The sequence below is a fragment of the Emydura macquarii genome, unplaced genomic scaffold, assembly GCF_026122565.2.
Source record: "Emydura macquarii macquarii isolate MOO-44397 ecotype Brisbane River unplaced genomic scaffold, CSIRO-AGI_Emac_v2 contig_1644, whole genome shotgun sequence".
Classification (NCBI taxonomy): domain Eukaryota; kingdom Metazoa; phylum Chordata; order Testudines; family Chelidae; genus Emydura; species Emydura macquarii.
Genome location: NW_027131781.1, coordinates 4,099,276 through 4,123,170, shown reverse-complemented (window position 1 = coordinate 4,123,170; position 23,895 = coordinate 4,099,276). Strand labels below are relative to the sequence as shown.

Sequence of the window (23,895 nt, the reverse complement as noted above, 5' to 3'; positions counted from 1 at the left end):
GGGAGAATCTCTCTCCTTTTACAGCCTGCCCTGACCTTGGCATTTTCAGGTGCCTGCCCTAGGCACAGATGGGTCACACACTCAGTACGCAGACATAAAACCCTTGTCACGGGCTTTTCTCACCCGGGGGGGGCGGTCACCTCCTTGCTGCTACGTTTGGACACCCCCTTCTGACAGTCGCTCACACTGCATCCCCCCCCCCCATCACTTTCCTGCACTCAGCCCTCCAGCCAGGGCATTGTATAGTCCTCCCCTGCCGGGGTATTAAAGTCCTGTTGGATAAGCTGCCCACATGCCCCTCCAGACAGCCTCCCAGTCCAAGCCCAGCTCCTCTGCTGCTTTTCCAGTGGGTGGCCAGGGAACCTAAGCCCCCCATTACGCCAGGTTCCAGCCCAAGGACCCTATGTCCAGCAACTATGGTCTGCTTACTCCTAGACCCCATCATCATTTCCCTGAACTCCTTCCTACTCCCTTCTCTATCTTCTGCCTGCCCCCCTGGTTTACTGCCCCAGGGAATAACTGTAGACTCCCTCTCTGACTTCTGGCTAATCTCCTTCCTTCTCCCTGCCCAGGAAGTGACTGTAGGTTCCTTTCCGCACAGTCCCCTCTGGGGGAGAGGGGAGGAGGGGAGCTTCATCCCTTTATATAGGCCTAACATGCTCCTTCCCAGCTGAACTTCATCTTCCATTAGGCTTTATTGAGCCCTGGATCAGCTCCTGGTGCAGCCTATAAGATTAAATGCCCTAACTTAACCTGCTCTGCCGTGTGTGGGGCTAGGCACCCCATCATACCCTCTCCAGAGAGTCACCACACAATATTCCTGCATTCCTCTGAGAAGGCCGATGACCAGTTCTGTGCAAAGCATCTGTTCAGGAGTGAGTTTAATATTTTACTTTGACTTTTAAGAGCTGGTGAGGACTCGTGTGCCTGTGAGCAGATCCAACATGCTCCTGTTTGACCGTAGGTGTCATTAGTGGTTGTCTTTGTGTGTCTTACTCCTGAGACTTTTTTTGGAATAGGGGGTCTGGAAATGCTATAAACTGTGCAAAAAATATTTAAGAAAATTCAGGCAGAATGATACATGCCCCAAGTTAGCAAGCACGTTGTTTGCAATCCCATGGCAACTCATCCAAAGCAAACGCTATCAGTCAAGCCAGACTTTGGTTGCATATTTGCCATAAACCATTGCAAGGGCATTCCGAATAGCACAATCCTGGAACTGTTGCTGGGAGTAGGTCTACTGCCTTGAAAAATAAACCTTGCAATAACACGGTCCTCCCTCATAAAAATTCATTTTCACAGCGCTAATCACGTTTTCCAGAGTAATGGTCCAAATTAGAAACTGCATTCAGAATATTTGCCCTAAGAGAGCAAGATTGAGTTTTTCAGTAGAGAGGTGCCGGGCTGGAAAGTTCTCAGTGGTTCACCTATAGGAAAAAAAAAGGTTACATTGTAATAAGTGTGAGTCTTCTAGTGTAAAGCTTAATCAAATTCAACCTCAGTCTATGCAGTCACAAAGTAAAATGGTCTCCTCTGGGAATTCTTTTCCAGCAACAGAAGGGTGGGGGTGAGGAGGAGGGGGAGTCACTTTAAAAATATACCCATAGACTTGGCAGTGCTCTAGTTGTTTAACTTGGGAGGGAAGAGGAAAAAGAGCAAATGAGTGGGGAAAGAAAAGACTCGTTCTATGAAACTACCTTGGCAGCTAACAAGAGCTACTTCTTGTTTGTAAGACAGGCTGGCCACAATAAAGCTTGTGCCTACGTTAGCACTCCTCAAACAAGGGCTTGTCAGACTGTACCAGACCAGTGGTCCACCCAGTCAGTTATCATGTCTCTGACAGTGTCTAGTACCAGCTTTGAAGGTGCAAGAATCTATACAAATGGCAGCTGTGGCCTGCCTTCAAGGAAGGTTTCTTCCTGACCCCTATTAGTTATTGTGGGACTGATGCCTGAAGCATGAAGATTTCTATTCCTTCCAAAACCCTTGGTTACTTTTAATCCTTACTATTATAATTCTGGATATTCTTCTTATCCATAGAAATGTCTAATCCTTTCTTTAAGTCTGTTAAGCTCTTGGTCTCCATTATTTTATTTGGCAATGAGTTCCACGGGCTAATTGTAGGATGTGTTGAAAAAGTTTCCTTTTATGAGTTTTAAGTTTGTCACCTTTCAATTTCGTTTAATGTCCTCTTGTTTTTGTACTAGAAGGGAGTGAAGATCTACCTTCTCTCTATCATTCATTATTTAGTATATTTTTATCCTATCCTTCTTATCTGTATCTTCTCTAAGGTAAATGCCCCCTTTCTCAATCATTAAAATATATTAAAAAACACAGGTTCTAGGCTGAATCTTGCTGTTAACCTTCTGCCACGAAAAACCAGATTGCTTATTCCTACTTTCTGTTCCCTGTCTCTTAGCTAGTTTCTGATCTGTGACAGTACTTTCTCGCCCGTGACTACTTTAGTTTCCTTATTAGCTTCTTGTGAGGGACTTTGTCAAAGGCTTTTTGAAAGTCCAAATCAGCCAGTTCTTTTACCCATTATTTTAATGACCTGCTCAAAGAATTCGAGTAGATTAGTGAGGCATGATTTTTTCACAGACGCCATGATGCTGGTTATATCATAACTCATATTCTGGTTACCTAGGTATTTTATAATTCTGTTTTGAGTGTTTTCTGTTTTCAATGAGTTTACTGGGTGTAGACGCAAAGCTCAATAATCTTACATTCCCCAGATCACTCAGGTATCCGTTTCAAAAATATAGATATGACATTTACTAACCTTCACTCCTCTGGCAGGACAGCTGATTTTAATGAGAGACGGCAGATTGCAGTTAGCAGCTCAGGTGCTTGTTCCTGTGACACTGGCAGATCAGGTGCCAGCTCATGCTAAGGCTCAATGCCTCGCTGAACACTGACAAATGCACAGCTGGAAACCAGTCTGGTTTAACTGCATTAACCCACAGGTAAGAAAAATATTAGAGTTGTAAGAATGTGTTTGGTGTCTAGACCTTACGAATAGTGCAGGATGCCGCACGTGCTGATCTCACTTCTAGCCTCTGTAACCCGTGGTATAAAGTTATACTGAGCATTTTCATTGTAAACCTCTCTAATTGTGTAACTCACCAAACAGGAAAAGAAGCATTAATTCAGATAAAGTGCTTGTCCTGCACACAGGATGGCCTATTGAAGGCAGACAAGGCATTGTGTTTCCTCAAAAGACAGAGATCTTGTTGACTGCATTCCTCACTCCCTCCAAGAAGGGGAGATCTCCACAAGATCTCATCTCATCAGCTTGGATTCTGGGGTGAAAGGGGATAAAAATCCCTGACAAGGAGAAACTGGGATCTTTGTGCTGTCTGGACTCTGAGGGGCAAAGATTCCTAAGCATAAACAAGAAATCCCCATGCTGCTTTGCAAGGATCAGCTCTGAATGATGTACAGAGCTGCCTATTAGAGAAGCTTGAATTACCTTTTTAAATCTAAGACTGGGACTCATTTGTGTGTGTATGTTTCCTGTTTTTAACCTTTTAAACAACCTCCTTTCTTTTCTTGGTTAATAAATCTTTAGTTAGTTTATTACAGGATTGGCTACAAGCATTGTCTTTGGTTTGCGATCTGAGTACAACTGACCTGGGGTAAGTGACTATCCTTTGGACTGGGAGTAACCTGAATAATGTTGTGATTTTTAGTGTCAAGTGATCATCTATCACATAGTCCAGCTTGCCTGGGTGGCAAGAGAGACTGGAATGCCCACGGGGACTGTGTGCGACTCTGTAGTAAAACTGTGATGGTACTTTAGGAATTCACACTCGTTACTGAGTTGGTGAAATGTAATTCTAGACCACACAACCAGTTTGGGGTGTCTGCCCTGTTTTTTGACAGTCTGCCCTGAGGTTGGCACTCACGATTGTGAGTCACGCCAGATAGCGTGTCATTTCCTTCATAACTCTTGGGTGTACCCGGAATGACTTGTTGATCTTTAATTTATCAGTTTTGTTTTTTTCCCTAGTACCTCTTCTTTTGACATCCCGGTTGCTGATAGTACCTCATCTTCATACTAGAAAAGAGTAGGCATCTCACGGCTCACATTCAAACACACCAACAAGAGCATGGCAGATTTCCATTTAAAGTTCCTCTCTCCCCATTCCCAGTTAGTTTAAAACCACCATACCACCCCCGATTAGGATGAATTTCGGAGGTTGCTTCCCCACCAGTCTGTTTAAATAGATGCCATCTTATCTATATGGTGAACTTTAGAAGGCAACGTAGCGTGAATCCACAATCCGCCATTCTACAGCAGGGGTGCATCCATTGGTTGGTCTCCTGGATCATTCTTTGCTTTTCTACACTCATGCTTGGCACTGGAAGCTTCATTGAGGAGATCTCTCCATTGCTTTTGTCTATTCCGGTCCATTTATTATATAGACTCTTCTGTCACTCATGTCATTTGTTCCGAAATTAGTACAATGAGTGAGAATTGCTCAGCATACCTTTTCTCCTAGTGCATCGGAGGCAGTGTACCATCCTGTCTTCTTGATCTGGGCTATAGATATGTCCATGTTTCCTAACGTAGTCACGGATTGGGCCCACAGATTGGTCTGTTTGTTTTTGGCTTCCTTTCAGAGTTTGTCCCCTTGATCAGTGGCTGGGTTACTGATCGCCACCTTTGGGCGCCAAGTCTGGTCCTCCAAGCGTTCGCTAACGGCAGAATGCCTATTGTGGTCACAAAGGATAAATGGGCCACATGCAAATATAGCTCTCTCTGTCTTCACTCATGAGTCAGAGCATGCAGAACTCTCCACAGTCATTCTGCATGGGATTCTTTATAGAAGCTGCGACTGATTCTTCAGGATCCCTCCTTATCTGTCCAGGTACTCCACTACCCTCTACTCCACTATCTGGCCTGTTTGCCACTTCCCCTGCACTGCTAAGCTTTTAGAAGGATCTGTATTTATCAACTTCTTCTGCCCGTCGCTGTGTCAGTTCACCATAGGATTTGGCACCAAACTCCCACTCGGCTCAGACTGTCTTGCTCTCTGGACTCCCTCTGACTCCACAACGCCTCTTTTCCAGATTGTGAGTATATTATTGCATTTATTTCAGATATCTGTAGCTACCTCACAGGAGGGCTGTGAGGAATGATCAGTGCTCTGAAGACGAAAACCTCTTCTTATTATGAGACCAACCATACAACACGATGCTACTATTGAATACCAACAAGAACGTTACATTTCATTTCTTTACGATAGTACTTGTTCATTATTTATACTGTCCTTTAAATAGACTTGGGGAGTAAATATATTTTTTCTCATAATATTAATGTTTATAATGTTGAAATATTTCAGTAACATGAGCTCATTAGTGTAGATAAAAGGGATGGTTCAATCCCCTGGATAAATGTCTGTTTGTGCCTGTATTGCAAAATGGTTCTGTTCAACAGTTCACATGATTAAAGAAATATATGGGTTTTTTATTGCAAATGCAAAAGTGATCCATGAACACGTGTTACAGTTGTACTTGGGCCTTAGTAAATGACAGTGAAGTTCCTAGGGAAAACAAGAAAACCATAGTCACAGCTCATCTTTGTATTGCAGGATGGCTGGGCTAAAAGATGTACAGAAATGTACAAATGTGGGGCAGGATCAATGAATGTACTTGAATGCTGGTATGTACACATGGGCTTCTAATTGTGGAAACATGCTGAAGGATGTGAGATGATGCAAAGTTATGTAACACCTCTTATAAATCTCTGTGGAATAAAACAATACATAAAAATAACAGATGTGGCAAATCAGAACCACATTCTAAGACATTGCTGGAGTTCAGTTTTAGAAAAGCCAGTGGAGTTGGCTAAAATCACGTCCATAGGCAAAGAAATCTCCAAGCAAAGAGAATGGCTAAAAGCCCAGGGTCTCATAAAATCTCATAAGTCTCATTAACTCAAGAGCAGCAGAACAAAGTGCAGGAAAAAGAACGTAGGGCCAAACTTTTCTCATGTTACTCATATGGATAGTCCCTTGGAAATTAATGAGACTATTGGGCGAGTAGAATGTGGCCCCAAATTTTTTTGTACAGAAAGGGCATGAAGTATTGTGACTGTTAATGGCGTGTGAAATCTTGGCTCCACCGAAGTCCATGGGATTTCACCCAGAATCTCCCAATGTGTCCGCGATTGAGACGTGAGCCCAGGTAATGGCCTCTGTACTGCAAGAAAATGACTTTGTGGCTTACCTGAGATCAACGGATGCCTTTTTGAATCAGTTGCAACTAGTTATCATTGCAGCTGGAAGACCTCCTATAAGATTAGAGAAGTAAAGAGTTACAGCTTCTAAGGGATGAAATCACGCATCATCAACTCAGCAAGACGGAAGACAGTGCAGTCTACGGTACATGGACTATAAAAATATCACATTTCGGTCTGTTGGCTGCGTCTCAATGATGCTGCAGTGGGGCCACTTGCATGACTAAATCCTGCTTGGTGAGAGGCAGGGTTGTGGAACGTGGGCTGTAATTATTGAAAATGTATGTAGGGATGTGAACTGGATAACTGCATAGGTCTCTTCTATTTCTAACACTATGGATGGTTCTACCACACTGACTGGGGAATCTCCATCATCTTAAGCACGAGAAGGAAAGGACTTGTCCAAATGATGTGTGGCTCAACTGTGGCAAAAATTCTACTCTGAGAATTGAGTGTAGAAAAGAAGCCTGGTCATGTGGCCATTATCTCCAGCATTTCATCATCCACAGGTTCTTCCAGGGTACATGATATGCGGGGAGAGTTAATACGCACTGCACCCTGGATAAGTCTCCAGCTTCAGGGGCTTTTGTGCCTTCGTAAAGCTACGGTGCTGGTAACAGGCGTTCACTGTTGACTGGCTCTAATGAAAGCAGAATCTGTACATAAATGTACGTTCTGTAACTGCACAGAACTGATAAAGAACAGACTCTAATTAACCAATAACAATTCACTTCCGTTTGGTGTGGAACAGAGTGTACTGAACGCTGTGAGGTTGAGTAGAGGGTACTTAAACTCCTAAAGCATTATATCATGAGACGCTCTTACATTACTGTTGAACATGAAAGAAGAAATCTGTTACTCCTGCTTTTTGTTTCCGTTTCCCAGTCCTTAGCTTTTTCCAGTATCAATTATACCTAATTATCTTCTTTCCACATAATGGTTCAACAGGCGAACGACCAAATTCTATCCTCAAATTCACATGCAAGGCTCCCATTTGTATTAATAGACGTGTAAAAGCTATGCTTGTGAGGGCAAAATTTGGCCGCTAGTGTTCTCCGTAGCGTCACCATTGCCACAAGAATATTTTTGCATTTGGTGCTAGAGGGAGCTCAGGTGGGACCACAGCATGGGGTGTTCAGGCGCTCCCAGGTACAAGTGGCCAAAAGATGCCAATTGTTTATTGCGGGAATTTTTTTAATCTGTGATTTCTTCCCCTCCCTCCCCCCCAGATTTCGAAGGGAATTGAGGATGCTCAGCACCTGGCGAGATCAGGCCCTTAGCCTCTGTGCCTCACCTTCCCATAGCTATGAAACGGGGATGGTAATACTCACCTACCTGTGATGAGGGTTAATTGATAGTCACAAAGGGCTTTGAAGATCCATCATCATCATCACTTCTTTTTGAAAACTGTGTACCTAGCACCATTAGAAGCAACACCCGGGGTTAGTGTGATAGCTGAGAGAAGGTGGTGCACGTATCATACTGGTTTCAAAATTGGTTTTATAAAAATTGGATTCATGCTGCCATTAGCCTGATCTCCACTATAGCACTAACCAGCCCCTGGGAGAGACTTTTTCTCTGTCACAAACAGGCTTGTGGATCTGGCAGCATTCACAGAGGCAAAACGACTCTTCTTCCAAAGCGGTGTGTTAGAACTCAGACTAAGGAGATTTTAACCAGCTTGCCATCCGATGGTCTTCTCTAGGTCTCCAGAATTCAAATCCTACGGAGCCAGTTGGACAGTCATTGAGGAACTGTCTTCATCAGGAGCTGAAGCCGTGTATTAAGGATTAAGTTGGTGGAATCGATAAGGAAATAGTGGACAGGGTCCTTTCAGAGGGAAGCTTGTGACAGGTGAGTTTGTTACAGAGCTTTTTATGTGGATATCACATGAGCAATGCCACTGATTTTCATTGGAAGGCTTCTGTGAGCCTGCAAGGTTGGGCGTGCTGTGACTGCTGGCCCTTTAAAAATAAGGTGATCAATTGCTGGAGTGTCAGGAGTTGCTGGTGACTTCGGATGGAGTGACCATCTTCAGCTTAGACCCTCTTGCCCCCATGTCTATGATCAGTGCGGTTTGTAGACACACAGATAACAGTGACCTACGCTTTGGAAAGTCCATTGTTTGCACTTTCTCCTCCTGGAATGCTGTGTCTTCGCTTTCATTGTCCATCCCCCATCTCTCTCTCTCTCTTGCTGCCAGCACAGCTGGCTGACTTAGATAACATGCTGCATGGCAGATAAGAAGCTCTTTCCCCTTGCATCCCCCATCTGGAGCACCAGTAAATGCTCAGGCTCAACTTGCAAAATCCTGCAGCAATTCCGTGTTTAAACAGTGAGGGGAGGGAGGGTGGAAAAAAGCCACATGAAACATCTCCAGTGTCTAAAGCAAGTGTTGATTACATACAAATATTTATGGAAAGAAAGCATCCACAGCAAAGTGAAAAATCTAGCAGAGGCTAGCTGTTTGTATTCCCCCCCGCCCCCCTTTCTATTTTGGTGACTTGGAAGACGCCAGCCAGAGGTCTATATTGGTTAAGCCAATCCCGTGCTTTATTTTGAGCCAAGCTGCGTTGTGCAGTATGATGTGGTAAAACGGGGAAAGAAAGAAATGACCAAAGATACATCTTGAAAGAGACAGGGAAAGAATTTGGGTCTGGAGCCATTCCAGATTCCAAAGTCTGTGTCCTCTGGAAAACAAAGAGCACTCTGAGAAGAGCGAGCAACAAACTTGATTTAAGTGGAGCACAAATTTTAAGAATGTAAACTCTGTCCACCATGCTAGCAGGATGCTGGGTTCAAACAGCGCAATGGCGAGCCTGGTTCAAATAGGGCTTCCCTAACTCCTGTGAGCATCATGCTATTATCTACCCAGCTACGTCGTTTGAGACGGGATAGGCAATATTGCCTGGTGGCTAGAGCACTGGACTGGGATGCAGGAAGCCAGGGCTCAATTAACTGGCCCTGCCCCAACCTGCTGGGTGACCTTGGGCAAAACACTTCCCCTCTCCGTGCCTCAGTTTCCCTCTCTGCGAAAGGGTCTCCATTGTCAAAGTGCTTTGATCTCTACCAGTGGGAAATGCAAAATACGAGAGTATGGCTATTTTTACTGAAACAGGACACGGAACAATATCCATGTTCATCAAGGAAACCATGCGGGGGTTGGTGAGTTAGCCAATCCCCGAGTTTCCTGGCCTGATTTGAACTGTAGTGAGCACTGGCTCTATTGAGTCGGTTTGAGGAACTACTGGTTTTAAGACAGGTCAGTCTGGAACAAAACGGGTGTCATCAAACCAGTGCTAGTGAAGTTACAGAAGACAGCAGCTATTAGCTCTCTTAGGTTTTTGTCTACTCTAGTAAGCTTTCGAGCTAGAGTTCGCCACTGATGCAGCACCAGAAGTGGTGGCAATGGCGCCAGCTTTAGTGTAGACAAGGCTCAGGCATTCTTACTATGGTGCCCTATTGGCTGTACGGCTTCCACCATTTCTTCTGCCCGTGGAAAGGAACCAGTGATGAATTATGGCAGCTACAGAGTTTGCCAGTGACCTAGTCACATAACCTTGGCCTGGACTGTCCTGTTTACGTCTTGGAATCCTATCAGTCCATCTGAAAGCATATGGCCAAGAACAGACACGTCTCGTGTGGTTGGGGCAGAGCTACAGACCCAGAGTTCTTTGTGTTGGGAGCTAACAATTGCAAACAGAGGAACCTCTGGAGCTATTAGAGAAGCAGAGGATTATTCTAAGAGCATACGGTGAAAGAGAGAGAGCGAGAGAGAGCTCTTGGTTGTTTGTCCTGAGGTGCAAGTCTGATCTGTGGTGTTACAATGCATCCTGATCTGAAATGTTCTGTAGCAATGGCGTATTTATTAATAAGCTTTGTCTTCAGTCCACACTTTGTCTGTCCGTTGCACAAGGAATTATCTAAGTTTAAATGTGCTAGCCTCTCGGGGCCATGACGACATGATATGCAATTAATTGGATCCTTGCCTTCCATCAAGGGACATTGTGATGATTAATTACGTAACGCTTATAAAATACTTTAGATGAGATATAACATTATGTATAGTAGCTGCAAGGATTATTGTTAGTGCAACTGTGATACTGGAGTGGATTATGTGAAAAAACAAAAACGACAAAAAAGACACCCCCATCCCCCACTGCAACAAAACTGTTGGAAAGTGACCAAAACCCATGCTTAATACTAGCACTAGGAGTATTTCCCAAAGGTAATATGTGATTTCTGTTCAACAACCAAACAAACCTAGGTGAAGGCTGAAGTTTTGCCCGCATGCCATTGTGCCATAGATTAAGTAGGACATTTTAATCCATGAATCTCTTTCTAGAGCCTTCAGCCAATTCTGGAGAAACAACCATATGAAATTAACAAGGCTAGACTACAAAATGCATTCTCAGATGACGTTTCTTCACAGAAAGGCAGAAGAGGATAAAGAACAGCTTAGGTTTTGTGGACTCACTTCTGGCAAGTTCGTATTACCAATACTGAGGATATGCTAAAAGGAAATATTTCTGTGGAACACCGATGTGCTGTTTAAAATGACTTGCATAGTGTATGGATTCAGTCATAGATTGTTATAAACTCTGCTATAGCCCATTACATTCTGGAATGTGTGCCAGGGAGCAGCTTCGCAGGGAATGTCTTTGGCACACTGTATATGTGTCTATACTAACGAAGATCTGCACAAATGTATTAAATTCTGAGCAAAGAAAAAGATGACCACAGAGTATTATTTCTGTTTGTATTTACATGTAGCACTTTGAAATCTGAGTAAGGAGGCTCAGATAGAGATGAAGGGTACAGAAGGGAAAATATAAGAAAACACCTTCTATCATTCTTTAAGTATTGGTTTAACATTGGTGAAAATACATTTTGGCTATCTAGTTTCCTGTGTACTCTTCAGGAAATTGACAGACTTTGTTATCCTGCAATGATGGCATGCTCTATTTGGTGCCAGCAGGAATATGGAATTTCAGAACTAAAACAATGTGCAGCTCCTTACGAGAACTGGTTTAATGTTAGTCTTGTGCACTGTCATTTTTTACCTTTTTTAATTCTACACTCGGACTGGGGAATTTTTAGGAATATTGCATCTGAATGTTGGCACTAGAATGTCTCTCCTGTAGTATTTCCTCTGCTGTCTGTGATTCATTATTCCATAGACGTAACAAATGAATGCATTTATTTACAATGTTGGTCACTTTCTCAGGATCCTGAGAATAGCTATCTCTTATTTGTTCGTGTCCCTGATGTACCTTATTCCAGCACACTTCAATACAATAAAACTCTATAATGCGGGGCACTCAGTCTAACATGCCAGACCACTGGGCCAGTCTGATGTTCTTTCTTTTCCTCAGTGACAGCCTAACCTTGCTCTCCCTGAAGTCAATTATAAAAACTCCTATAAAGCTCAGTGGTACAGGATTGGGCCCAGCGTACAATTATCCTAATTAAAAGTATAAACTAATAATCCTTAGTTCAAAGTAGATCTTCCATGGATGGTACCACTGGGGATTTATGCTTTGATACTGGAGCTGGCATTTAGGCTTTCTGTAAATAATTATTTTTGCCTTGGAGGCAGTTCTAGTTATTTATGCTTTGGGAGAATAATTTGAATGGGTAAATAGGATCTTCATTGATATTTTTCTCTGTTAATTCATTAATGTTTGTAAAGCACTTTGAAGAGGAAGGCACTAGATGCAATACATGTTAATATTCTTGCTATTTATTTGAATGTTGCAGGCATTCCGACGTGATCACCTTTCATCCAAGGACCTCAAAGCATTTTCCAAATGTTAATTAATTATTTCTCTCAACATCTCAATGAGAGAAACGTTGTTGTCCCCATTTTACAAAAGAGTAATTTGAGGCATACAGAGATTAATTCATGACTTGTTCAAAGTAGGACAGCGAGTCAGTGATAGAATTAGGAATGATTCAGAGATTTGACTTCCACTTCCCTGTTCTTGCCACTGGACAACATTCCCTTCTTGGGAGTGTTGTGATGACAGTGTTTGGAGTGCTTGCTTTCATTGGTTGGTCGCTTTTACTGCTTGCTACTGAAAAATTGTATAGACATCAGTAACACACACCCAAAATGAGAGAGAGAGCGACAAAACAAAACTTTTTTTTAATCACAATTATTCCTACTATTGATGGAGCCATTAATTTTATTGAAGGTAGGATCAGGGTCATACCAAGAAGTTTGATCAGGATTCTTATGATCCGAACTTCCATGTTGACTAATGATCTTGTTTAAAATTCTTTTCTCATTGAAATTACAATAGGGTAGGTGAGAGTTCTTGATTATCCAAAAGATGCTGGTAGGAAAGGGGCAATTGACAGAAGAACATAATTGGAGGGTATACAAATGTAACTTCTGGCAGACAAGACTAAATCCCCAGTGGAGGCTATTTCTAGTCTCTTGTAGCAATGTTACCATCTTATATAGTTCATACTAAAATGTTTGTTACAAATATTTCACTTGCATACACATTTCCCCAAAATGAGGTGCTCTGGATATGTTGAGGAGGGGAGTGAAATTAAGAACAAAAGATTTTTGAATAAACAGCACAATCTGCAATTCAACTTTTTCAGGAAATGGCTGTGTTTGGGACGATGCATGTTAATAATGAGATTGGAAGAACGTTTAGAGACAGCATGACTCCAACAATCCATGAGAACAAAGCAAAGTTCAAAAATAGTAGTATTGACTGGTGGAAAAACAACATACATATAATTTTCAGGTAATTACTACAGTATAATTAGCTCCGCTGGTTTTATATAAGCTGTTTGAAATCAACTCTCCTTGCTACTGTAACTCCATTTCATTTGCAGTGCTCTTTAGGGTAAAGCGATTCTTTTAAAATGGAAATTACCCGAACAGTGAAAATGTGAGTGCTTTGAAAGATAATTCTCTTCACTGCATCATGTCTCCCACATGCTAAGCTACATAGACTGGTGGCTGGCATTTAAACCAGAATTTCAGCTAACTCTGCTCTTAGCAGGTCTAGACAACGCAGTGGTTAAAATACTGGTGCCTGCCGGCACTGTATCTACCCTCATGTGCCCAACATTGCTTTTGCTGGATCTGCGCTGATAATAGCAATAGTGGGGCGGGGAAAGGCTAATACAGACTTTTAGAAGAAGAAAAAAGCTTGTTGTTGTTACAGGACTGCACTTTCCACCATCTTGTACAGTTGTTTTCCCCTGTGCAAAGTGGGCATAAAATGCTGTCCTAGCAGAATAATACTGAGTTTGCACTGGTTTAAATGACAGCCCAGGTGCTGAGCAATACTGAATCAGGACCATGGTAGGACCCAGAGACCTCTTGGTGCCAATGGGCAGAGGGCACAGCGGTTGTATAGGGTTTTACAGGGATCCCCTGGGTCAGATATAGTAGCACATAGTACATAGTAGTTCACCAAAGGGTGACATGACGTCTCTGCTGAGAGCCAGTAGCTGCCTGGTTGTCATAATCGTTGCAAAATGGATAATATTTAAGATGTTCTGTATCTATACTGAAAATTGTGTTCTTAAGGCCTTGGAGTTAAGGCAGGTAACCAGGAGGTGACATGTCTGGGACAGGTTCCTTTCAGGCAGGTGCCAACAGACACGTACCTCCACGTCTGGTCAAATGTGTATTGCCTGCCTCACCACACAGGGCTATTTGCAGACTGAGTCCAGTGCCAGGCGAAAGGCTGCAAAATCTACAAGAGAAAATCTACAGAAAGAAATGAACCAGAAAGGGGGTGGGGTGGAAATGTCCTATTTGTGAATGAAGACAAAGGATGGGACTTGTATATCCTGGGAGATAAAAAAACACGCTGTGTCCTTCCCCTAGGAGACAAGCTGACAGCATGTCTGTCTCTCAAGCCTGGCTTCAAAATGCTGCAAGAACTTTGGGTGAGCAAGACATGAGCCTAACAAGGTAATTAAGTCTAGACTCTAGAATGCACTCTGAGTGTGTTTTGTGTGCAACCATTTGTTTCCAGTGCTACTTCTTGCTGTTACTTGAATCTCTGTGCTTTAAGTAACCTTATGCTTGATTTCACTATAAACCTATATCAGAGCTGTGTGTTAAGCGGAGCAGTGATCTGAAGTGGAACTGATAAACTGAAGCGAGCAGTTTCTTTGAAAGAAGCTAATCTGGGAATATTGCCAGCATCCAGTGGACCAGGGGTTGGATGATACAGGGAGACCTATTGGAGGGCTCGAGAGCTGGAGTGTACCTGTTGCTAACCTGTAGAGAAGAAACTGGGCCTGTGTACACATAATGCTTGTGTTGCTCTTGGCCAGTGGAGTTGGGGAGCTGATGTCTGAGAGGCATACACAGGGCTTCCTCACGCTAAGAGCAGGTGGTAGCAAGGTGCCTCTCAGGCCTGGGTATCCCTGGGAAGCATAACACATGGTCTTGCAGGTAGCTGGGATCTAGCCTGTACAGAACTTCAGAAACGAAACTAAACAGCTTGAATTTTGAAAGGGTTAGGCCCTCTAAATCTAATGTAAAATGTCCTGGAAATCTGCAATGAAAACCTTGGCAGAATTTCCCAGTTTGTGCTTGTTTCTGCTAGATCTGCAGGTGTAGTGCAAGTGTGTGTGTGTGGGGTGGGGTGGGTGGGGGGGGGGGAAGGGGATCCATATGCTGCTCAATTACAAATCCGTCATGAAGTTTTGGAGGCATTCTCATCATACTTGCCAAACTAGGACAATTCCCCTCAATGTTTTAGCTAAAATCAGAGGAAACATCCTGTAGTTTTCCTACACTTGCAACTTCTTGCATGTTCCAGAACAATTCCTGTCCTCTGAGTCATCCAGTCCCCTAGGTTTTATTTAGGTTGGAGACTCATACTCCACTTCATCTTAAACCTCATTATAAATTGGTTATGGCCCATTACAATCATTTCACATTCATCCTTTTATACTGGCAATTCGTCTACATGGTATAAGACTTGATAATAAAATGATTTAAAATTACATCTAGACGCTTGCAGTCCAGTGCAGCTGCATTTTGTTGACAAAAACTGGATTCAATCCCCCCAGAGCAGGAAATGCTCTTACATGTATAGTCAAATATCTTAAGAATCACTGCTCTGAGAAAGCTTTCCTAAAATTCATTTTAAAAAGTGACTCTTTCCTTATCAGTGCTAATAAAAGTCTGTAGAGAGATAAACCCTGGAGAGAACTAAATCCTTATTGTAGCCACCCATCAGTGGGAGTTTTCCTGGAATAAAATCTGAGTAAAACCCATCAAGCCTGCAGGATACAGCCCATTGTTTTCTCAGCTGGTGCTAGCAGGAAGTGATTTACTCATCTTCCTTGTCAATGGAGAAGGCAGTTATCCTACAGCCTGATGTCCGTCTAATACAAATAGTCTTTGATGAATTGCATAGATTATGGACCCTATACATTAAATAATTGGTCAAAACTTTTGTTTTCCTTTGCATGGAACCATAGTTGTCTACAAATAATCCAATCTCTCTCCTCCTTGTATGTGGGAATCTTTTTTTTATGAGGAGCAGAGGTGTGTGAACCTTTAAGGAATCATTCATTCAGAAGCCAAACATGAAGATAATCATTGGGGATGTAGGTGGTGCATGCTTTTTCTGCAAGTGTACTTGCTTTTTCTGGAGAAACTGTCGTCTGAACCTGCTTTTGGGCCTACCTGCCAATGAATTTGGGGCCTTATTCTGGTCTATTTTATTCAAGATAGGCGTAAAATAAAACAACTCTGGCAAGTCAGGCTTAAGGGACACTGGCAGAGCAATGTAAGTAAGCTTGCGGGGCACTGACCAGGTCAAAGCAGCGCTAATAGTCACTTTCATAAACACTCAATTCACTCATGTGATATTAAAGGGGAGAAAGAGGTTAAACAAATAATAAAAAAGGGCCAATTGCGGCTCATGTAGCTGTTGTCGTAAAACTGTAATAACGTGTGCATCAACAAAGTACTTGAGGAACTGGTTGACTGGAGTTGGAATGCATGTAATCCAGGAAGAGAAAATACTCACACACACAAAGCCTTCAACAATGTGATTAAAATACACAAAAGTTAAAACTTTCCACTCTATTTTTTTTTTCTTTTCCCATTGTACCTGGATGTAGCTAGGTTTGGAGTCTCTGGCATTATAAAATATAGCTACACAAAAAAACTTCCTGAAAAGAAATTAAGTTGCACAAGGAATGCCCCAAATGATGGTTGCACATATGACTTGTAACTCGGCCCCCTTGTGAGAATACATGATGATTGTCTTTAGCTGCATGATCAAACACTACACATTTCTCAAGTAAGGCAATATAAAACCTTTTCTACAACCTTAGCTACACATATGCAGTGCCTTGTAATATTTTTCACTGTTGTATATTTACACTATTTTCATTGGCAACATGGCCCAATCTATTTTAACTGACTTAAGTTTTTTTATATGGTAAATTCTCTCTCAGGCATGTTTTAATAACTTAGCCAGCATGGACTGAATGTTTTCTTTTTTTCAGCTAGCAACATATCTTTCCTTAGCCCCAATGCAGGGGATGAGGTAATTAATTCAACTAATGTAGTAGTGAGATTAGGTGGTTTGCATATGCCAGTGACACTTCACTAGTAGTCCTATGTTGTTAAACCTAATCTGTAGCATATTGTGGAATTCTGCATGTACTTTGCATATAAAGACATGAATGGCCTTGATTTATCTGGAACAGTGACTGGTCCACAGATCTGCTTGTGTATCAAAGCAATTTCCACCAGAATTCTTCTCTACATTTTTCTCAGTAAGAGCTATTTCAATGCCAACTTTCAATAGTCTATAGGTCTACACATTCCAGCTACAGAGCTGTTAAAAATGAGTTGCAATTATTTGTTTATAATGGAAACCAGATTGAGTAAAACAAAAAAAATTCTCAAAAATGGACTAACTGGTTTTTGCTTCATCTTTGGGCAGAAACCAAGCCTGGAAAATGAGAAAGAAAGGGGAAAGTTTCAGAAACTCCTAAACTGATGAAGATAAGGTGTTAGAACAGAGATAGTGAAGCAACCTTATCTATAATGGTCATTCCCACTATAATATGCTGCAATCCCAAGGCTTAATGGGGTGAGTAAAAGGAAGCCTGGGATGATAATTGTCTGCATAATATTCCCATCTCCCACTAGTGTGGGAGCAAGACTAGGGAGCCTGAGTTTCCCCTCTCATAGGCTTTACAAGAGCGTAAGTCCACTAACTTCAGTGGAGTTACTACTGATTTACACTGGCATGAGTGGGAGGAGAATCCAGCCTCCAGGAAAAATGAAACTAATTCTGCCATCCTGTAACTTTTACAAAGTTGAGGAAATTTTGGAAAAGTTTTAGAGTAGCAAAATGAAAATGGTGGGAGTGGGCAGTGGACTTTAGAAATCATTTTATTGCACTATGGCAATACAAAAGGAGGGGCATGAACATGGAAGATTTTGAATATTTGAAAACTGAAACTTCTAAACCTGATTTTCTTTTTTGAAAAAAAATTCATGGATTTTTTTGGAAGAAAACAAAGACTTTGTGCCACTTTTGAACCCTGAAAAATGGAAACCACTTCAAAATGAAAAATTCCTGCCCCCCCATTTTTTTGTACCAGCTCTGTTTACAAGCCACTTGCAATATTAAAAGAGCAGCTGTAAGTGACATGGAGATAATGGCTAGTTTACATTAGTGCTTCACCTTAATACTACCAGTGGAGCTGAATCAATGCTAGAACAACCTTGGGAGAATCTGTGAAAATCATCAGTGTGTAAACAAAACCTTTTCTTGCCCTGGGATCCCAATCCCTAAATCTGAGGGGGAGAAAAAAGCCCAAATGTATTGCATACATAGCCCTTACTGCATATTTAAAAAAAATTGAAACTGTTTCATCTATACTTAAGTACATATGATAGTTATAAAACCAAAATGTAGTTATATTAAGTCCAAAGTGAGAAATAATGGATCTGTGTCAGCTGTGTCTGCAGAAGGAGTCATAGATACAAAATGTGTCAGAAAAGCTAAATACTTTGGCGTAAGTAGCAATTTGTTATGTTAATGGTTCAGCTGCTTGTCATTTCAGAAGGGGTTGTGCTTAAATTTAACACCATGTATAATACAATCTCTTCTCTCCCCACAACAGTCAGGGTGAAGTGATTGTTTCAAAGTCTTTTACTGAGTATTATAAGAAGCTCTGGCTTAGAAGGTTGTTTTTTTTGTTTTTGTTTTTAAAGTCCATTGCCTTTTCATTGATGAGATCAACACATAGATATAAAAAGATACAGTATATTAATGTGTACTTTGAGATAATCCAGGGTTTGGCATTTGAACTTCCTTCACTCTTCTGTTTACACTTTGCTTCCTTCCTTTCATATAATTGAGGAAACTCCCCATGCAGGCCATAGTCAATACTCTAAGGTTGCCTGCCTTAAGAGGAGTTATGGCTCTATATCAGGCTTGATGGCATTTTGCCCTGATTCAGCAAAGCTCTTAAAGCCCCTGCATAAGTGCCAGGTGTTCGGTGGGAAACAGATTGCATGGGGAGACAAGCCTTTAAAGGCACAAACATTGAAAGAGGGATTTGCATGTTGGTGTTGGACTCAGCGAAAGACTTTTGCAGGAAACAAATGAATAGGTTATCTATCGCCTGTGTTAAATCATTTCATTCTATAATGTCACTTAAAATAAGGTACTGCCAACAGGGCTGGGTTAGTCCACTGAAATAGCTAACTCTGGAGATGGGAGAATGGTACATCTGTGGACAGGGACATCTCTTGAATTTGTTTTAGAGTCTTATATTCCCATTTTCTTCAGGGAACCACTGTTCAGTGACTTCTAACTGAGAAGTGCACGCTGTATTTGGCTAGCGAGATGTATCCGAAGGCAGCCTCCACAGCAAAATAAAAAATGCCACCATGGCAGTGAGTCTCAGAGCCCGGGTCAACTGACCCAGGTTTGCGGGACTCGCACTGCTGGGCTGAAAATAGCAGGGTAGATGTTCAGGCTGGAGTTGGAGCCCGAAACCTGGTGACGGGGGATGGTCTTAGGGCATAGGCTGGAGCCCAGGCGCTAGCATTTACACTGATATCGTGAGTCAGGCAGCATGAGCTTGAGTCAGTTGACCTGGGCTCCATGACTCAGTGCCCCAGGTGTTGTTTTGTTGTTGCTGAGTTGACATATCCATGGAAACTGTGTGTGTAAGGCCAGAAAGGCCCATGATCATCTAGTCTGACCTCCTGTATATCACAGGCCACCAGCACCTGCCCACTAAACCCAGCAATTGAAATGAGACCAAAGAATTACAGCCACAGGACACTCGACTATTCTGTGCCACAGGCAGAGAAGCGGAGGGACCAAGGTGCACCAGGGCTTGAGGCCCCCACGGTGGCTATTTATTGATTAGCAGTCTTGGTAAGACTAAACATGCATGCTAATAAGGTAGACTGGTGAAGATTTCCATTGTAAAAATGTTTGACAATAAACATATGGGGAGTACCCAGATTCGTCTTTATAAATATTTTAACTACCTCGAGTGACAGAAGAGAATGTTTCTACCTCTTTAAAACAACCTAAGACATCACATTAACAAAACAAAATTATCCCTTCCACCAAAAACCCTCCATTAAAAGAACCTTATTTAGATAGCAAAATCAAGAGCTCAGAAATTAGAAAATGCCAGTTTAACTTGCCCATGCAACCTTAATTTATCTTCCTTGGCTGTACACATTCTGATACAATCTCTATAATTACATGATCACACACTGCTTTTTCCACAGGATGTGTTCCGTGTACAAAATGGACAGTGCGCTGACAATTAGTCGGGATTATGAGGTGCATGAGGTGGTTTGTTTGAACCCTGCCTCGTTTGCTCTACAAGTCGGAAGGTGTGCAAAGAACAAGGCAGGGGCTGCAGGAAGAGAAAGGATGCTTTTGTGACTGTCACAAAGGATTCGGTTCCATCCTGGCCTCTACCGTGGTCTTCCAATGTGATGCTGAGCAAGTCATTTAACCTAAAACATTGTCAAGTGACCACTAATTGTTCCTCATTTTTCTGGGAGCCCGACTTGAGACACCTCGGGGGCCTGACATGCAGAATAGCCAAACAATCAGAACTGCAACTGAAGACAATGGGAGCTGTGGCAGCTCAGAACCTAAACAATAAGGCAGTGAGGTCTGTTATGTGGGGGGAGAAGGGGGTTGGGAAAAACTTATTTGAAGCTGGGGAATGTAATAAAGCCTTCTACTCAGTCTAAATGAGGGAACAAGTAAATGTCCCTGTGGTAGAGATGTCTCAAACAATAGGAGTCAACACCCAAAACACAGGCCACCTCTAAGGCCACTGAAGAATCTGAACTATGTGGGCAGAAGGACTTCACTGGGGCCTGAATGTAAACATGGGCTGGGGACTGATTTTGATTGCAGTTGTGTGTCTGACAGAGAGACAGAAAGAAACAAGAGAAACACACTGAGAAGAAGCAAAGAAGCCCCAGACATGACAAGAGAAGTCCTGATAGTGTGACCTGGGAGTTGGCTGATGTGATTGCAGAGTCATTGGCCATTATCTCTGAAAACTCGTGGCGATTGGGGGAGGTCCCAGATGATTGGAAAAAGGCAAATATAGTGCCAAATTTTTTAAAAAAAAAAAAAAAAAAAAAAGGGAAGGAAGATGGAGGATCTGGGGAATTACAGACCAGTCAGCCTCACCTCAGTCCCTGGAAAAATCATGGAGCAAGTCCTCTTGGAGGGGAGGAAGGTGATCAGGAACAGTCAGCATGGATTCACCAAGGGCAAGTCATGCCTGACCAACCTGATTGCCTTTTATGATGAGATGATTGGCTCTGTGGATGTGGGGAAAGCGGTGGACGTGATATACCTTGACTTTAGCAAAGCTTTTTATACAGTCTCTCACAGTATTCTTATCAGCAAGTTAAGGAAGTATGGGTTGGATGAATGGACTATAAAATGGATAGAGAGCTGGCTAGATCATCGGGCTCAACAGGTAGTGATCAATGGCTCCATGTCTAGCTGGCAGCCCCCAGGAATGGGTCCTGAGGCTGGTTTTGTTCAACATCTTCATTAATGATCTGGAGAATGGGGTTGATTGCACCCTCAGCAAGTTCATGGATGACACAAAGCTTGGGGGGAGTGGTAGATATGCTGGAGGGCAGGGATAGGATACAGAGTGAGCTAGACAAATTGGAGGATTGGGCCAAAAGAAATCTGATGGGGTTCAACAAGGACAAGTACTGTTACAGACTGGGGGTCAATTGGCTAAGCAGCAGTTCTCCAAAAAAGGACCTGGGGGTTACAGTGGACAAGAAGCTGGATATGAGTCAACAGTGTGTCCTTGTTGCCAAGAAGGCTAATGGCAAATTGGGCTGCATCAGTAGGAGCATTGCCAGCAGATGAAGGGAAGTGATTATTTCTTTCTATTTGGCACTGGTGAGGCCACATTTGGAGTACTGTGTCCAGTTTTGGTCCACCCCCCCCCCCACTACAGGAAGTATGTGGACAAATTGGAGAGAGTCCAGTGGAAGGCAACAAAAATAATTAGGGGGCTGGGGGCACTTGATTGATGAGAAGAGGTTGAGGGAACTAGGTTTGTTTAGTCTGCAGAAGAGAAGAGTGAGGGGGGATTTGATAGCAGCCTTCAATTACCTGAAGGAGGATTCCAGGAAGGATGGAGCTAGGCTGTTCTCAGTGGTGGCAGATGACAGAACAAGGAGAAATGGTCTCAAGTTGCAGTGGGGTAGGTCCAGGTTGGATATTAGGAAAATCTTTTTCCCTAGGAGGGTGGTGAAGCACTGGAATGGGTTACCTAGGGAGGTGATGGAATCTCCATCCTTAGAGTTTTTAAGGTCCAGTTTGACGAAGCCCTGGCTAGGATGATTTAGTTGGAGTTGGTCCTGCTTTGAGCAATGGGTTGGACTAGATGACCTCCTGAGGTCCCTTTCAACCCTAATCTTCTATGATTCTGTGACCCTAAGAAAAAGCTTGAGAGAGCGCTTTTGGGTAAAGTGCTGGCTGGAGAGAAGGTTGGTATGGTGAGCAAAGAAACTGTCTTCTGCAGTTTGATTCCTCCTGTGTTCAGGAAACCAGGGCTTTTTACGTACACTGTTGGTAAATAAATAGGCCTGCATTAAAGATATACCTGACTCCATCATCAATTTCTCCTCCTAATGGCAACAAACTGTTAGATCCCAAATTTTGGCTAACTGCAAACATGAGAAGGGTTAACGCAGGACTGGGGTTCAGGAGGTCCTGAATAATAATCCTGACTCCGCCACTGATTCCTCTTATGGCCTCAGCCAAGTTTTCTCATATTAGTTTCTGCATACACAGAATGCGGATATTACTGCCCTCTTACCTGGCAGTGCAGATTTAAAATTCATGAATTTGAAGTACTTGTACTGTGATGACAAGTGCCCTAGAAAAGACCATGAAGAAATTAGTAATTCTGTATTAATTGCAGGCTTTGAAGTAGGCAGGGGGCACTAATTGAATTCAGCAAACAAAATATCAAACAGTTGACTGATTCATTTTCATGAACACTGTCCATCCTGTGAACTGAATGAGGCAGAAGTTATGTGGAAAAAAATAGTATGTAATTATGTAAACAAACTTTATCAGGATGTATAGACAAGGGAGCCAAACTGAGGTTGCGTGAGTAACCTACATGTACCATTTAAGTTGCTTGATTTTTGCAACCTACATAACTTTAAGTTTTCATAAGTAATGTTATAACTTATTTGCCTTCTAAAAGGCATTACGTTATCATGCCTACTGGTAAAGGAACCCAGCTCATTCACAAGTGCCATGGAAAATTCTGGATCCTCCTGAGTCCAACAGCCATCCTTTCCCTTCTGGAAGGGATCATCAGACTAAATGATGTAATGGTCCCATCTGGCCTTAAAATCCATGAAAAGGCATCTCCCACTGTTCTCCTTGCTCTTTGTAGAGAGGAAAAAAACAGCAGTCATTTATCTTGTATATGCTAGGAAAACTCAGGGCTGCCCCCCCCCCCCGTTTCTTCTTGCACTGGTGCAGAAAGAACTTACACATTTTCTTTATGCATGTGCACAGCTTATGTCTCCCACTGCATGTACAGCAATTCCTACGAGAGAGAACACCTGTGGGGACAGCCTGGCAGTAAGCCGAGCACTCCACACTAGATTGCTGCCCTGGATGGTGGCAGTCAGCAACAGTCTAATCCAGACAGACTCCAGAAGGCAAAAAGGAGGTGATGCTTTCCCCAAAGAGCAGTACATGAAGCTCTGAGTGGGGAGGGGACCATTCCCTAACACCACATTATAAACCTTATAGTTAGTACTATAGTGTTGGACAGTAACAGTCTAAAACACTACAGCTTCCAATAATGTCTAAAGTATTAGGGACTATGGATGCAGGAGGTTTTGTTTTCATAAAGCCAAGATTTTCAGATCATCATGGGAGAAAAATGGGTAATTTATACCCATATTTTCCATTCACAGTTAAAATCCTTCTTTGGAGGTCCCTGCAGTGAGAGAGCACCTCTGTTACCAGGAGCTCTTCAGTGCAACCTCCACGCATGAGAGGCTTCCCAGGACCCCTGTGACATACACCTGCCCTGGCAGCTAGATTACATCTGTGTTTGACCATTTTCTCAAT

General features: G+C 42.6%; 1 long non-coding RNA gene across 1 annotated transcript; it reads left to right on the top strand.

Moving 5' to 3' along the window:
* Positions 1-780: 780 nt before the first annotated feature.
* LOC137158302 (uncharacterized) lies at positions 781-11,554 on the top strand. Its single transcript, XR_010921354.1, has 4 exons — positions 781-875; positions 2,800-2,966; positions 7,950-8,098; positions 10,590-11,554. It is a non-coding gene; the product is annotated as an uncharacterized lncRNA (long non-coding RNA).
* The last annotated feature ends 12,341 nt before the right edge of the window (positions 11,555-23,895 follow it).